At 46.5% G+C, this 16,700-nt stretch overlaps 1 protein-coding gene and 1 non-coding gene across 8 annotated transcripts in view; one reads left to right on the top strand and one right to left on the bottom strand.

Annotated features, from left to right (window-relative positions):
• PC (pyruvate carboxylase) overlaps positions 1–16,700 on the bottom strand; it is a 112,435-nt gene that overhangs the window by 70,614 nt on the left and 25,121 nt on the right. The window contains exon 3 of one of the 7 annotated variants that reach the window (XM_063671673.1): positions 5,781–5,882. The exons of the other annotated variants lie outside the window; for them this stretch is intronic. The gene's annotated coding sequence lies outside the window, so the exon portion shown is untranslated. The remainder of the gene's footprint in view (positions 1–5,780; positions 5,883–16,700) is intronic. 7 annotated transcript variants of the gene reach the window in all.
• Positions 3,097–3,158, top strand: LOC129009111 (U7 small nuclear RNA). Its single transcript, XR_008492651.1, has one exon. It is a non-coding gene; the product is annotated as a U7 small nuclear RNA (small nuclear RNA).

The raw sequence follows: 16,700 nt of genomic DNA, 5'->3' as shown, positions 1-16,700 counted from the left end.
GGAGCAGAAAGGCCGGGTATGGTGGCTCACGCCTGTAATCCCAGCACTTTGGGAGGCCGAGGCGTGCGGATCACGAGGTCAGGAGATTGAGACCATCCTGGCTAACACGGTGAAACCCTGTCTCTACTAAAAATACAAAAAAATTAGCCAGGCGTGGTGGCAGGCGCCTGTAGTCTCAGCTACTCAGGAGGCTAAGGCAGGAGAATAGCGTGAACCCGGGAGGCAGAGCTTGTAGTGAGCCGAGACCGTGCCACTGCACTCCAGCCTGGCTGACAGAGTGAGACTCTGTCTCAAAAAAAAAAGAAAAAAAATATTTGGGAGCACAAAACCTAGATTCCAGCCCTAGTTCGTCATGACCCTGAGCAAATCATCTACAAACCAAGAGCCCTCACCCCACGCAGAAATGTTCTTGTTTTTGTTCCTTTGAGACAGAGTCTTGCTCTGTTACCCAGGCTGGAGTGCAGTGGCACCATCTCAGCTCACTGCAACCTCCACCTCACAGGCTCAAGGGATTCTCCTGCCTCAGCTTCCTGAGTAGCTGGGATTACAGGGGTGCGCCATCACACCCGGCTAATTTTTGTATTTTTAGTAGAGACAGGGTTTCATTGTGTTGGCGAGGCTGGTCTCGAACTCCTGGCCTCAAGTGATCCACCCCGCCTTGGCCTCCCAAAGTGCTGGGGGCCCAAACTGTGAGCCATTGCACCTGGTTCCCACTTAGAAATGTATATTAAAGCACTCTACTTATCAGAAGGGTCTATGCAAATTGGCGTAGGTTTCCAGAGATCACCCTTCACCTTTTCCTACCTAGGATGGAGTTCAAGAGCATAGAGAATTGATAAGCTAAGAGGTCAAGTCTGAAATTCTAGAACTAAGCTCCAAGAAAAACTAGAACCAGGCCGGGAGGACTGATGCTATTCTGAAGGCTGTGTTTGTTGCTTTGGACGCTGTCCTCAAGCTTATCTTGTGTATGTGTGTTGCCTTAGCTAGACGTAAGCTTCAGAATGCCTAACACCTACATGATGCCTGTCCACTGCTCCGGTGGACATGACAATTACTGACAAGAGGAAAGGGTCTGGAAAACTCCTGGCATTCTGTATAATAACAGAGAAATTTATTTGGCCTGAACTTGGGTTACCTGGGGCAAGAGGCACCTGAGCCCAGCCTCAGCCTTCTAGGATTACGGCACTCATACCCTGGGGTGAGCTGCAGGGAAAGACCTCTGTGGGCAGCCTAGAGCCTGGGATGGTCCAGGAGGACCTCCTGCTGCAGGAAGGGGACAAACTGGAAGCTGGTTAGCTTTCCCCTAAGTTAGCACATACCTGATAGAGTGCCCACCATCAGTTGCAAAATCTTTAGTCAAATGCCCAAGTCCTTTCCCCCACAGCAGCCTGTGAGCCCTCTAGGTGGTGACAGAAACAGCAAGTAGAACCCTTTTTCCTCCTCGTAAAGAATTTTGCATTAAAGAAAAATTCATATGCAAGGCAGTAAAATTCCTCTTTCCATTCCCAAGTCCCGTAGAAGGGAAGTACACAAACTATAATGTTTTGAGTCCACTAGAACCAACTCTGCAATTAACATTCTACTTCTAGGCCGGGCGTGGTGGCTCATGCCTATAATACCAGCACTTTGGGAGGCTGAGGCAGGAGGATTGCTTCAGCCCAGGAGTTCAAGACCAGCCTGGGCAACAGAGTGAGACCTTATCTCAAAAAACATATACAAAATCTACCTTTTTTTTTTTTTGAAACAGAGTCTCGCTCTATTGCCCAGGCTGGAGTGCAGTGGCGCAATCTCGGCTCACTGCAGCCTCCGCCTCCTGGGTTCAAGAGATCCTGAGCAGCTGGGATTACATGCACGCGCCACCAAGCCCAGCTAATTTTTTGTATTTTTGTAGAGACAGGGTTTCACCATGTTAGCCAGGATGGTTTCGAATTCCTGACCTCAAGTAATCCACCCACCTCAGCCTCCCAAAGTGCTGGGATTACAGACGTGAGCCACCGTGCCCAGCCCAACAAAATCTACTTCTGCCATTCTCTTTTTAGGGGTGTGAGTATAGAGATAAGTAGGGAGATAAGAGGCAGAAGAATAAATAAAAGGCTTCCTTACCCCCTAAGCCACGCTGAACACGTGTGACCTCCAAATAGTCTTCCCACCCTGGCCTCAAAGCAGAGCCCCAGCCCAGTGAAGAAGGCCCAGGAGGAGGGGGCAGCAACATTCAGAACATGCAGAACTTCTCCCTGGAAGATTTCATCTATCCAGAAGTTCCTCTAATAGGGCAGCTCAGAGAGGAACTAAACCAAGCCCCGTTAAGTTTCCAGCACCCATATCAACAAGAGGGTTTCTGGAAAGTCCCTGAAGACTCACATAATCCTGGGACTGTGGGCCCAGGTGGATTATCTCAAGCTGTCTGGGTTAGCCTCAAAAGCTGAAATGAATGGAAAAAATTGTCTATTTTCAAATTCTGTCTTCAAGCCAGGTGTGGTGGCTCATGCTTGTAATCCCGGCACTTCAGGAGGCCGAGGGAGGTGGCTCACTTGAGGCCAGGAGTTCCAGACCAGCCTGGCCAACAGGATGAAACCCTGTCTCTACTATAAATACAAAAATTAGCCAGGCGTGGTGGCACATGCCTGTAATCCCAGCTACTCGGGAGGCTGAGGCATGAGAATCACTTGAACCTGGGAGGCAGAAGTTGCAGTGAGCCGAGACTGAGCCACTGTACTCCAGCCTGGGCAACAGAGTGAGACTCTGTCTCAAAAAAAAAAAAAATTATCCCTTCGCTCACACCCTTAAAGAACATTTTTGCAGAGCCCTGGGTGGGGCCTGTGACTCTGAGATCTCCAGGAGCTTGACAAGCTGGGAAGAGATGAGAAGCCATTGGCTGGCAAGGAGGGGCAGGGGGACAAGGTAGTGACAACAGTCAAATGGGCTCCAGCCAGAGGCAGTGAATACATCAGTGCTGAGGATCTGTGCTAGGAACAGCAAACAGATACCCAGGGAGGGGAGAGGGATCTAACTCACTGAGAAAAGAATGAGGCCTGGTAGTGAGGGGCTTGGTTCAGGCATCCTCTTTGCATGAAGTCAGAACTGAAACCTAGGCGTTAGTGTTACAGCACTTTTAGAATTTGTCTAGCAGGCTTTCAGGTCTTTGCCAGAAAGCCCCATTAAAAGCAAAAACAAAAACCTAAGCCATAACTCTTGGAGAAGAGGTACAGAGATGCTGTATCACTCAAGAGGAATGCCTGGGTTTAGAAAATGGGCGTCAGGTCAAAGGCACATCAGTGACCCAAACTTCTGCAAATGGCTTGATAATAGCAGTTACAGCCTTGAAATGTAGGTTACCATGGTGCCTAGCACAAAATGGTTGTTGAATGAATAAATGAATGAATGGACTCAGAATGAGGTTGGCTCATTCTGGTAATCCAAACACAGAGAGAAGGCTGTGTAAGTGATGAGGGAGGACCCAGAGTATACTACGCCTCTTGCTGTGGCACAGAGGAGGGGAGGAGGGGAAAGACGAAAGAGATGGTGTTCTCAGACTTCACAAGCCAACACGATGAATCCAGCTGGCTCAGAAGACACCCTGCAGAAAGGTGCCAGGCTACTCATTGGAGGGAACTTCCCTGTAACTGGTATTCACCCAGCACCCCTGTCACCTTCCTATGGGCAACAGAAATTTCTGTCTTCTTTTTCCTGCCACAAGCCCCTGCCTAATAGCTGAAACTCTTAGGAAAGCTGAAACTTAAATTCAGCTTTGGAAAGAAGCCCCAGATCTCAGATGATAAAGCTGGGACAAGCGGAGGGGGGACAGGAAAATGGATATGGACCTAACACTGGAGAAAGTGGCAGCCCTGGGAAGGCCTGTCCCCTGGGGACCTGTTTGGAGCATCAGAAAGGACAGAGAGCCAACCCTACAAGCAACAGCTTCCCAGCAACCTCAAGAATCACAGAGCCATTTCTTTGTCTTCGCCATACCCTCCTCCCAACAGCCTCCCCGCCTTCACTCCTTCCTTCTGTGGGATATCAGAACTCCAACCTCCTCAGGGAACAGAGCTGGGCCTGGATGCAAATGTAACATGTTCAGGACATAGAAATACAGGCATGAGGCTGGGCGTGGTGGCTCACGCCTGTAATCCCAACACTTTGGGAGGCCAAGGCAGGTGGATCACCTGAAGTTCGAGACCAGCCTGACCAACAAGGTGAAACCCCATCTCTATTAAAAATACAAAAATTAGCCAGGCATGGCGGCAGGTGCCTGTAGTCCCAGCTACTCAGGAGGCTGAGACAGGAGAATTGCTTGAACCCAGGAGGCGGAGGATGCAGTGAACCGAGATCTCCAGGCTGGGCGGCGGAGCGAGACTCTGTCTCAAAAAAAAAAAGAACAGAAATACAGACGTGAGTCAAGGGCAGTGTGGCTGAGGACAAAATGCCTTACTTGGCCCTTAGCTCAACGGCCACCTGACTGCATCCATTTGTGCGCCAGTTCCCTCGGTGTCTCGAGGAAGACAAACCACTTTCACTAGGGCAACGCGGAGCATGGAAACAACCCCGCTAAAAACCCAGCTGCTTGCTAAAAACACTTCTTTACAATTCTTCAAACCCTTGGGCAGGATTATCTTTCTTTTCCTGATAGCCTTAAAGAAGCAGTATTTCAGGGAGGAAATAAAAGGAAAAAGAGAACAGAGGCCAAGGATAATTTTGTAAAACAGATGAAAAGGAAGATGTCTAAGCAAAGAACGCTGCTTCCTCCCAGACCCCAGGCATCGCGTCAGATGCTACTGGGGTAGGAAAAATAAAAGGAAGCCAAAGACTCTACAAAGGACACAAGCACAGAAATGACAAAGCAAAACCCCGGAACCATTCAGGGAAATAAAAGCACAAACACGCGGCCGTCTGGGGGTGGTGGCTTTGTTCTGGTGCAGGGGAAGGCAGGGGCATGGGCGGTGGGGTGGGAGACAGGAGCCTGGATCTGAGCTCTGCCATTCCCGAGCTGGATGGCCCTGGACAAGCAGTTCACCCCTTGGAGCCTCAGTTTCTTCAAGGTAACACCTTTTACCTCCAGAGCTGTTGCAGTAAGTAGAGATAATACATGAAGAGGCCCCAGGACAGCAGAACAAACTTAGTTGCCATGATTATTCTACTGTTGTATTCTTTTATATAAATTTAGTTCTAGATGAGGAAAAACCAAACAGCAGATCCAAAACCACCCAAGAATTCTAATCTCATTTTCCCCACACTTTGGAACTATCCCTGAGAATCTGACTGACAAGGCTCTACAAAGAGAAAGCTGCCCACCCCTGACATCACTTACAAGGAGTTCTCTCCCTCACCCCATCTTCCTCATGACAATTCCCCTGTGCTTGTGAATGAGGATAGGGGTCCCTTTGTCTCCATAAAGCCCAACCAGCACCTACAATCCCAGAATAGATTTACTGAAGAAGTAAAGGGGTTTCAGAGTCTTAACTTAAGTCAGAGAGGAGAGTGTGGGGCTGGAAATCTAAATAGAATAATGACAAGGATGAGGAGACAGCTACAGACAGATGTACTTTCATTCAATAAATAACTGCACCATTCTAAGATTGAAACTGTGTTTCAGTCATCAGCATTGGCTGGAAAAAGCAACGAGCCTAGGCCAGGCACAGTGGCTCAGACCTGTAATCCCAGCACTTTGCGAGGCCGGGGCGGGCAAATCACTTGAGGTCAGGAGTTCGAGACCAGCTTGGCCAACATGGAGAAACCCCATCTCTACTAAAAATACAAAATTAGTTGGGCATGGTGGTGCACACCTGTAATCCCAGCTACTCGGAAGGCCGAAGCAGGAGAATTGCTTGAACCCAGAAGGTGGAGGTTGCTTGTAGTGAGCCGAGATCCAAAGAACAAGACTCTGTCTTAAAAAAAAAAAAAAAAAAAAAAACAGCAATGAGCCTAGCTAGCACTTCCAGAGGTGCATCCACAACTCCAGGGATAAGTACCTGGTCTTCCTCCACTTTTTCATTTCTGTCTCTGGCCCAGATCCCTACATGGCTGCCAGCAACACAGCAACACAAGAAAGCCCAGAACCATAGAAAGCTGGAGAAGACGAGGCTTCTGCATCACTGAGAATGCTCATTAGTTTCATTTCATTTCTTAGGCTTTAACCCTGACTCTGAGGAACCGTCTTGTCCAAGCTTGCTGTTAGCTAAAACAGGGGTCTCAGACAGGGAGGCAAAGGTATGAGATCATCCTTGTTCCTAGAAAAATGACTCTGAAGAAAAAAAGCAAGGCATAGGCAAGAATACTAGCTTCATAAAGACAGAACGGCCCACCATTGCTGCCACATCCCATCTTGAGCTGTGCTGAGCAATGACGGTGCAGCGGGGAAAGGTGAACAGACAATAATGTGGGGCAAGAAGTTGGGCTAGGCACAGCTCCACCGCATGACACAGGGAAAGAGAAAAGAGACCCATTGGTTCATTCCTTCCTCGCAAGACAGCTATGGAATACATAGGATTTGGGTTTGTTTTTGATTTTGAGACAGAGTTTTGCTCCGTCGCCCAGGCTAGAACGCAGTAGTGGCGCGATCTCGGCTCACTGCACCCTCCGCCTCCCAGGTGCAAGTGATTCTCCCACTTCAGCCACCCGAGTAGCTGAGATTACACATGTGCAGGTGCACCACCACACTCAACTAATTTTTGTATTTTTAGTAGAAATGGGGTTTCATCACGTTGGCCAGGCTGGTCTCAAACTCCTGGCCTCAAGTGATCTGCCCACCTTGGCCCCCCAAAGTGCTAGGATTACAGATGTGAGTCACCAAGCCCAGCCAATACACAGAGCTTAAAAGGTCACAGAAAAGCACACAGCTTCAGAATGTCACAAGACCTCAAGGCAAAAAAAAAAAAAAGAGAAAAAGAAAAAAAGTGGCCAAGCACAGTGGCTCACACCTGTAATACCAGCACTTTGGGAGGCTAGGGCCGGTGGATCACTTGAGGCCAAGAGTTCAAGACAAGCCTGGCCAACATGGCAAAACCATGTCTCTACTAAAATACAAAAATTAGCCAGGTGTGGTGGCACACACCTGTAATCGCAGCTACCTGGGAGGCTGAGACACAAGAATCGCTTAAACCCAGGAGGCAGAGGCTGCAGTGAGCTGAGATTGAGCCACTGTACTCTAGCCTGGGTGACAGAGCAAGGGTCTATCTCAGGAAAAAAAAAAAAAAAAAGAAAGAAAGAAAAGAAAGGAAAAGTTGAGCCAGGCATGGTGGCTCACACCTGTAATCCCAATGCTTTGTGAGGCTAAGATAGCAGGATTGCTTGAGGCTAGGAGATCAAGACCAGCCTGGGTAACATAGCAAGACCCCATCTCAATCAAAAAAAAAAAAAAAAATTAGCTAGGCATGATAGTGCACACCTCAATTAAAAAAAAAAAACGAAAGGAAAAAAGTTAGAAATTAAGGATGCTGACTTAGCAAAACAAATGGCACACTATTCTTCCTTCTTTTTTTTGGCACCATCTCAGCTCACTATAATCTCCACTTCCCAGGTTCAAGTGGTCTTCCCACCTCAGCCTCCTGAGTAGCTGAGACTACAAGTGCGCACCACAATGCCTGGCTAATTTCTTATAGAGACAAAAAATTAGCATGTGTCAGGGTTTCACCATGTTGCCCAGGCTGGTCTTGAACTCCTCAGCTCAAGCAATCCACCCATCTTGGCCTCCCAAAGTGATAGAATTACAGGCCTTGTGAGCCACTGAGCCTGGCCTATTATTCCTTCTTATTTGCAAACAAGATAGACATGATCTTTGGACAAAAGGACAATGGAGGAGGGGAGGTATCTGCCCCCGATAGTCACGTAGGTTCTTTTCTATTTTCCCTAAGTGTCGGCCGGTCTGAGAAATAAAGGGACAGAGTACAAAAGGGAGAAATTTTAAAGCTGGGTGTCCGGGGGGAGACATCACATGTCGGCAGATTCCGTGATGACCCCCGAGCCGTAAAACCAGCAAGTTTTGATTAGTGATTTTCAAAGGGGAGGGAGTGTACGAATAGGGTGTGGGTCACAGAGGTCACGTGCTTCACAAGGTGACAGAATATCACAAGGCAAATGGAGGCAGGGCAAGATCACAGGACCACAGGACCCGGCGAAATTAAAATTGCTAATGAAGTTTCGGCACGCATTGTCATTGATAACATCTTATCAGGAGACAGGGTTTGAGAGCAGACAACCGGTCTGACCAAAATTTTTAGGCGGCAATTTCCTCATCCTAATAAGCCTGGGAGCGCTACGGGAGACTGGGGCTTATTTCATCCCTATGGCTTGGACCATAAAAGACAGCTGCCCTGGAAGCGGCCATTTCAGAGGCCTACCCTCAGGGACGCATCTCTTTCTCAGGGATGTTCCTTGCTGAGAAGAAGAATTCAGTGATATTTCTCCCATTTGCTTTTGAAAGTAGAGAAATATGGCTCTGTTCCGCGCGGCTCACCGGCAGTCAGAGTTTAAGGTTATCTCTCTTGTTCCCTGAACATCACTGTTATCCTGTTCTTTTTTCAAGGTGCCCAGATTTCATATTGTTCAAACACACATGCTCTACAAACAATCTGTGCAGTTAACGCAATCATCACAGGGTCCTGAGGCGACACACATCCTCTCAGCTTATGATGATGATGGGATTAAAAGATTAAAGACAGGCATAGGAAATCACAAGGGTATTGATTGGGGAAGTGAAAAGTGTCCATGAAATCTTCACAATTTATGTTCAGAGACCGCAGTAAAGACAGGTGTAAGAAATTATAAAAGTATTAATTTGGGGAACTAATAAATATCCATGAAATCTTCACAATTTATGTTCTTCTGCCATGGCTTCAGCCGGTCCCTCCGTTGGGGGTTCCTGACTTCCCGCAACAGGGAGGGGAGTTAAAAAAAAAAAAAAAAAAAAAGAAGGCAATGGCATCATACATCATAGGCTACTGTCTAGCAGAAGGTATCTAAGAAGTTTTTTGGGAGAAAGTGAGTCAAACTCAAGATGCAGAGAAGATAATGAAATGATGATATGGCAAAAAGATAAGAAGCATGTTTCTTTGCAGTTGTGGAATTGCTTGGAGGACTGTGATAAAGGCCACTGTCCAGACAAGGCCATTATCTGAATCTCTTATAATTAGCAGATATTACCCTTGTGATCAGAAAAGGCAAGCAAACTATTTCTATCTGAAATATACCACTTACAAATGTAAAATGTACAGCTCTTACTGAAAGGCTAATAGTTTAAGAAATATTTTCTTTTGAAATAATCTGGAACAGAACGTAATTATCTACACTAATGAAACAGGAATAGCAAGCAAAGATAATTCGATAAATATTTATAGAGTACTTCTTAAGTGCCTGGGATTGCATAGGAAGTAGAATTTTTTAAAAAGCATATCAGACTTTGAAAGTAAGGCTTACCATTATCAATGATCACAAAATCCTGGAAATAAGCCAAGTATTCAACAGTAGGCAAATGGTTAAACAAATCGTGGCAAGTCAACACAACCAGGGACTAAGGACATGACCAACTAGAACTGTTTAATACATAGGCCTAATGATGCACATATTCTGGTTACCAGTACTATACAGTTCAGTGGTTTTTAGCATATTTATAATGTTGGTAACCATCACCACTATCCAATTCCAGAACCTTCTCATCACTCCAAAAAGAAAACTGGTACCACTAGCTGTCATTCCCCATTCCCACCTACCCCCAGCCCCTGGCAACCAGTAATCTGCTTTCCATCTCTATGGCCTATTCTGGGTATTTCCTAGAAATGTCATATAATATGTGACTTTTTGTGTCTGGCTTCTTTCACTTAGCACAATGTTTTCATGGTTCATCCATGTTGTAGCATGTGTCAGAACTTCACTCGTTTTTATGGCTGAACAACATTCCACTGGATGGGTAGGCCACATTTTGTTTAGCCATTCATTGGTTGATGAACATCTGGGTTGTTTCCACCTTTTGACTCTTTTTGTGTGTTTTGAGACGGAGTTTTGCTCTCGTCGCCCAGGCTGGAGTGCAATGGCGTGATCTCTGCTCACTGCAGCCTCTGCCTCCCGGGTTCAAGCGATTCTCCCACCTTCAGCCTCCTGAGTAGCTGGGATTACAGGTATGCACCACCATGCCCGGCTAATTTTTTTTGTATTTGAATAACGCTGCTGTGAACGCTCATACATACATTACATTTTAAATATGTAATTTTTAACTATCCAGGCTGGCCTCCCCTAGTCATGCTTTAATTAGTCAAGGACTTGAACTCAGCAGTATGACTCTAGAGCTCGACTCCCAAGCACACCAGTGTACTCCCGTACTCCTCTGGTTTTCATTCTCTGATAGGAAACACACACAGCAGCCCAGGAATGCGCTGGATGGCAGGAGAAATTTAAAAGTCACTGTTAAAAATCAGCCAGGCAAGCCGGGCACAGTGGCTCATGCCTGTAATCCCAGCACTTTGGGAGGCTGAGGTGGGTGGATCGCCTGAGGTCAGGAGTTCAAGACCAGCCTGGCCAACACAGTGAAACCCTGTCTCTACTAAAAATACAAAAAATTAGCTGGGCGTGGTGGCAGGTGCCTGTAATCTCAGCTACTAGGGAGGCTGAGGTAGGAGAATCGCTTGAACCCGGGAGGCAGTGGTTGCTGTAAGCTGAGATCGTGCCACAGCACTCCAGCCTGGGCAACAAGAGCAAAAGTCCGTCTCAAAAAAAAAAAAGATAGAATCTGGGATGCTAACTTTGGGTTCTGCTTTCCCCACTTGAAAGGGCTGGATGGTGTCAAGCCTACTCAAGGGGAGAGGGTAGTAAGGAAGCCTGGAGACTAGATCATGGGAAACAAGAAAGGTTTGTAGAATTGGGACTAAGAGAAAGAAGAAAATAATGTAAAGGAGAAATTTACATGAAGAGACAGAGAGAGAAATAAGTTCTAAGATGAACAATACAAGCAAACATAACAATATACATCTGCTCGTTGGTTTCGGCCACAGACATGAAGCCACAAAGGGACATGTGTATTTCAGATGCCTATGTTGTGCCACTGCTTGGCTCCAGGGTCTACCACCTTCAGAAGCCCACCTGTGGCAGGCCGGGTATGGTGTCTCACACCTGTAATCCAGCACTTTGGGAGCCCAAGGCAGGCGGATCACGAGGTCAGGAGATCGAGACGATCCTGGCTAACATGGTGAAACCCCATCTCTCCCAAATATACAAAAAAATTAGCCAGGCGTGGTGGCGGGCGCCTGCAGTCCCAGCTACTCGGGAAGCTGAGGCAGGAGAATGGCGTGAACCCAGGAGGCGGAGCTTGCAGTGAGCCAAGATCGTGCCACTGCACTCCAGCCTGGGCAACAGAGCGAGACTCCGTCTCAAAAAAAAAAAAAAAAAAAAAAGCTGATCTGGGAAATAAAAGCTGTGTATTTACAAACACATCAATAGGTGATAGTCCCCTTGTCTTCTCTTCTGCAGAAATGTGTGAAATGGAAGGCCAACTACTCCTGGAAGTGAAGTTCATTTACAGCTTGGTGTCCAAGGGACAGTAATGAAACTCCCTAAGACTCAGTGGCTAAATGCTGTGACATGGGGTCAGTCCTTTAAAATGTGGAAAGCAGGCAAGCATTGAATTAGATCACACACATGAAAGTACCTTGGAAATGGTAAGGCACTACAAAAAGATGGTAATTTCTATGTAGATTAAATAAAACAGGTACCCTTTTCTGTATCCAGACAATAGGACAACATAAAACGACTTGAAAAAAATTTATTTAAAAAACACGAATCAGGGCCGGGTGTGGTGGCTCACGCCTGTAATCCCAGCACTTTGGGAGGCTGAGGCGGGCAGATCACGAGGTCTGGAGTTCAAGACCAGCCTGGCCAATATGTTGAAACCCTGTCTCGACTAAAAATACAAAAATTAGCCAGGCGTGATGGCGGGCACCTGTAGTCCCAGCTACCCGGGAGGCTGAGGCAGAAGAATTGCTTGAGCCCAGGAGGCGGGATCACAGTGAGCCGATATTGTGCCACTGCACTCCAGCACTCCAGCCTGGGCGACAGAGCGAGACTCCATCTCAAAAAAAAAAAACAAGAATCAGGCCAGCCTGAAATTAGCACCTACCAAGATGAACTTGGCAGTGGCAGAATGACCATGGGGTGTTCAGTCTACCTAGTGGTGCAAAAAAAAAATGTGAGCATTAATTATTATTATTATTATTACTTTTGAGACAGAGTCTCGCTTTTGTTGCCCAGGCTAAAGTGCAATGGAGCGATCTCGGCTCACTGCAACCTCCGCCTCCCTGGTTCAAGTGATTCTCTGGTCTCAGCCTCCTGAGTAGCTGGGATTACAAGCATGTGCAACCTTGCCCGGCTAATTTTGTATTTTTAGTAGAGACAGGGTTTCTCCATGTTGGTCAGGCTGGTCTTGAACTCCCAACCTCAAGTGATCCACCCACCTCGGACTCCCAAAGTGCTGGGATTACAGGCATCAGCCGCCGTGCCCGGCCATGAACATTAATTATTATGGGCAATTTCAGAAATCAAAAGGTTAAAATAGCAAAATATTTGGGAAAGAAACACTACATGAAAGTGGGAATCTGCAACCAGGGACAAGGAGGGTCAGGGTCTAAAATAGGGTCATACCATTTTTTAAAAGGGCCTGTGTGCGATTCTTGCTCTGTAAGCAACCCTATCTGTACTATTTATTGAATGCTAGAATGGACTTAGCCACCATCTAAGACTTACCTAGTACCGACAGGTCAACCACAGATCTTTAAACCAGAAGAGGCTGACCCCAGAGATTCTATCTCCCATTATAAATCCATAAAGTAACCTTCTGGGACAAATCAGTGTCATGTGAGTTTGAAATATGAGTCAGATTTCCAGGCCCAAGCATAGTACTAAAATTTTGGGGGAGTGGCCAAAACCACTTCTGTCTCATCACTGTGGTGCTGGCAGCCTTACTTCTCAAATGTGAAATCCAGCAACCCCTGAGAATGGAAGCCATAACCCTAGGGATGCAAAGGCTCATCTTGAAAGTGCTACTTTATTTTTGTTTTGTTTTTTTTTGAGACAGAGTCTCACTCTGTCCCCCAGGCTTGAGTGCAGTGGCGCAATCTCAGCTCACTGCAACCTCTCCCTCCCAGGTTCAAGCGATTCTCTTGCCTCAGCCTCCCAAGTAGCTGGGACTACAGGTGTATGCCACCACACCTGGCTAATTTTTGTATTTTTAGTAAAGACAAGGTTTCACCATGTTGACCAGGGTGGTCTCGAACTCCCGAACTCAAGTGATCCCCCACCTCGGCCTCCCAAAGTGCTGGGATTACAGGTGTGAGCCACGGTGCCTGGCCTTCTTTTTATTTTTTACATATTTTTTTGAAATAGAGACGGAGGTCTCACTACGTTGCCCAGGCTGGTCTCAAACTCCTGGGCTCAAGTGATCTTTCCACCTTGTCCTCCCAAAGTGCTAGGAATACAGGCGTGAGCCACCACGCCTGGCCAGATTAAATTTTGTCTTAAAAGCATAGGCAAGTTGGCAAGAAAATAAGCAATATTCAGGCTAAAACCCTAAGAAGGAGAAACACGGAGGCAAGTTAACACTGAAGTTTTTATCTAGATGGCATTTGCAGAACTAGGCAAACCTGAGCTTCAGTTTTCAAAGCCTCAAAAGGTCACGGAGCCCAGAGCCCAGCCATGGTGGGAAATCTAAAGAGATCTTACTCCCAGTGAAGTTGGGACTTCCAAAGGATACTCCCTTAACGTAACAGTGAACCACCAAGAAACTTGATCTACCCTTCCCTGTCCCCAAGAAAAATCAACTGTCTAAACCTGCAAGAAAAATCAACTGTCTAAATCCTTGGCACTAAAGCAGGTAGAAAAACAAAAAACTCCCCCCAAGAAGCTGCACTCACAAAACAGCCCTCACACAGACTCACAGTCCAAAGTTGTACTACCTGGGTGATCAGAAAATACTCAGTGCTCTATATACTGACGGTAGGAGAAGGGCAAATTAGGTTTCAAAACCTCAAAACTTTGGTTTCAGATAACCTAGAAGAGTTAGACATGCCAGCAACTCCACTCCTAGTTTATACCCCACAGAAATTCTTGCTCATGTGTTCCAGGAGCCACGTGTAAGAATGTTCCCGCTGGCCGTGGTGTCTCACGCCTGTAATCCCAGCACTTTGGGAGCCTGAGGCAGGCGGATCACCTGAGTTCAGGAGTTCAAGACCAGCCTGGCCAACATGGCGAAACCCTGTCTCTATTAAAGATACAAAAATTAGCTGGGCATGGTGGCACGCGCCTGTAATCCCAGCTACTTGGGAGGTTGAGATGGAAGAATCACTTGAACCCAGGAGTCAGAGGTTGCAGTGAGCCGAGATCACACCACTGCACTTCAGCCTGGGCGACAGAGCAAGACTCTGTCTTAAAAAAAAAAAAATAGTTCCCAGCAGGGTTACTCCTGAGAGAGGAAAAAAAACAAAAGGCAGACCAAGGCCTTCTTGGCAACAGGGCAACACAAAGGATCAACACAGTGTGGATATTCATTCAATGGAAAGCTCTACGGCAGTGAAAATGAACAGAGCTATGTGCATCCACATGGATGAATCACAAATGTAATGCTGAGCAAGTCACAGAAATCTACTGTAGGATTTCACGTCCAGGTGTTCAAAACCAGGCAAAATTCAACAATAGGTTATTCAGAGGTTGGCTATCGGTGGAAAAACTAACAAGAACAAGAGAATAAATATCACAAAATTCAGAATAGCTGGGGTGCCAGGTGTGGTGGCTCACATCTGTCATCCCAGCACTTTGGAAGGCTGAGGCGGGCAGATCACCTGAGGTCAGGGGTTCAAGACCAGCCTGGCCAATATGGCGAAACTTCATCTCTACTAAAAATACAAAAATTAGCCAGGCATGGTGGCACACACCTGTAGTCCCAGCTACTCAGGAGGCTAAGGCAGGAGAATCATTTGAACCCAGGAGGCAGAGGTTGCAGTGAGCCGAGATGGCACCACTGCACTCCACCCTGGACAGCAGAGTGGCAAGATTCCGCCTCAAGAAAAAAAGAAAAAAAAAAAGGAATAGCTGAGGGAAGGGACTTCAACCTTCAACCGGGGAGGGAACATAGGGGGCTTATATGGTCCTAACCTTAACCTAGGGATGGGAACATAGATGTTCATTTTACTATTTTGTTTTAATGTACACATATGTTTTAAATATGTCTTCTGTAAGTGTGGGATTTTGCAATAAACAAATGGCAAAATGAAAAAAAAAAAAAAACCATGCAGTGGCACACAGAGTACTGCAGACTTTTTATCTGTGCTGACATGGGACGATTTCCAAGATACACTGATAAATGAAAAGGGCATGGAGCAGAAAGGGCACAGGAGAAACAAACAATAGATACACGTTTCTGTAGCCGGGCGCAGTGGCTCACGCCTGTAATCCCAGCACTTTGGGAGGCCAAGGCAGGTGGATCACAAGATCAGGAGATCGAGACCATCCTGGCTAACACGGTGAAACCCCATCTCTACTAAAAATACAAAAAAAAAAAATAAGCCAGGCATGGTAGCAGGTGCCTGTAGTCCCAGCTACTCAGGAGGCTGAGGCAGGAGAATGGCGTGAACCCAGGAGGCGGAGCTTGCAGTGAGACAAGATCGCGCCACTGCACTCCAGCCTGGGTGACAGAGTGAGACTCTGTCTCAAAAAAAAAAAAAAAAAAAAAGAAAGAAAAAGAAAAAAGGAAATATGTTTCTATTTCAAAGGGCAGACCACCTCCAAAAGGACAGACAAGATAATTTAACCAGAAGTGGCCTCCTGGGAGGGTACTGGGTTACTGGGGAGAGAGAAAAAAGGAGACTTTTATACATTTCAATGTTTGTACAAGGTGCAAGTATTACTTAGCTAAACTGAATACCTTTTTTTTAAAAAAAGTTAAACACTAACTCTTTGGATTACTGCTTGATAACCTGCTAGAAGACTATTAGGTTCAACGGTAGCATCTCTGAGGAGTTACCTAGGTCATACCTGGGCTTCCTTGGCCCCATCAGTAACTGTTACATGAGACCTGTTTTCAGCATGGAAGGCACTCTACCGTCTCAAATGATTTCAATGGGAGGGTAGAACTCCAGCCCATTCAAGCCCAGGGTTCCATAGAGACCCCTTGGTTGGACTCTGTCAGTGACTAAACCCTTGGGCTTACGCTGCTGGGCTGGCTGATGTGGGACAAAAATCTCGCAGATGCAGTGGCTGAAATGTCCTTTTGGGGCCATAAATCTGCTAGGAATGGCTGCATTTGCCCTTTAGTCCATAAGTATCCTTAATCTGGCCCTGGGGGGAAAGCCTCTTTAAACTGTGTGTTCTCTCCGGCTGGAGAAGCTAGCCATCGGGGAAAGAAAACTGATTCAGAACGGCAAAAACAACGAAGAAAGAAGCCAGATACGGGACCAGACACAGATCTTTTCTTGGAAGGTAAATCATACCAACCCTTGTCTTGTGAATTTAGTCTCAATGTATGTCCCCTGTTGGCAGCAAATGCCCTGTCTTTTCTGCACACCAAAACCCATTCCAAAGTCCCAGCACAGGAACTATGAATATCAAGAAGTAGTTGGGAGAAAAACAGAAACAAGGGTTCTTAATTCATATTTTGTGTCTGCTAGGAGAATCCCTCTGTCTAAAATACCTCTTCCACCATATACCTAAAAAAATCCAATGGAAAACCTCAA

Source organism: Pongo pygmaeus, chromosome 9 (genome assembly GCF_028885625.2).
Source record: "Pongo pygmaeus isolate AG05252 chromosome 9, NHGRI_mPonPyg2-v2.0_pri, whole genome shotgun sequence".
In the NCBI taxonomy this organism is placed as follows: Eukaryota; Metazoa; Chordata; class Mammalia; order Primates; family Hominidae; genus Pongo; species Pongo pygmaeus.
This window is presented reverse-complemented; position numbering and strand designations above follow the sequence as displayed.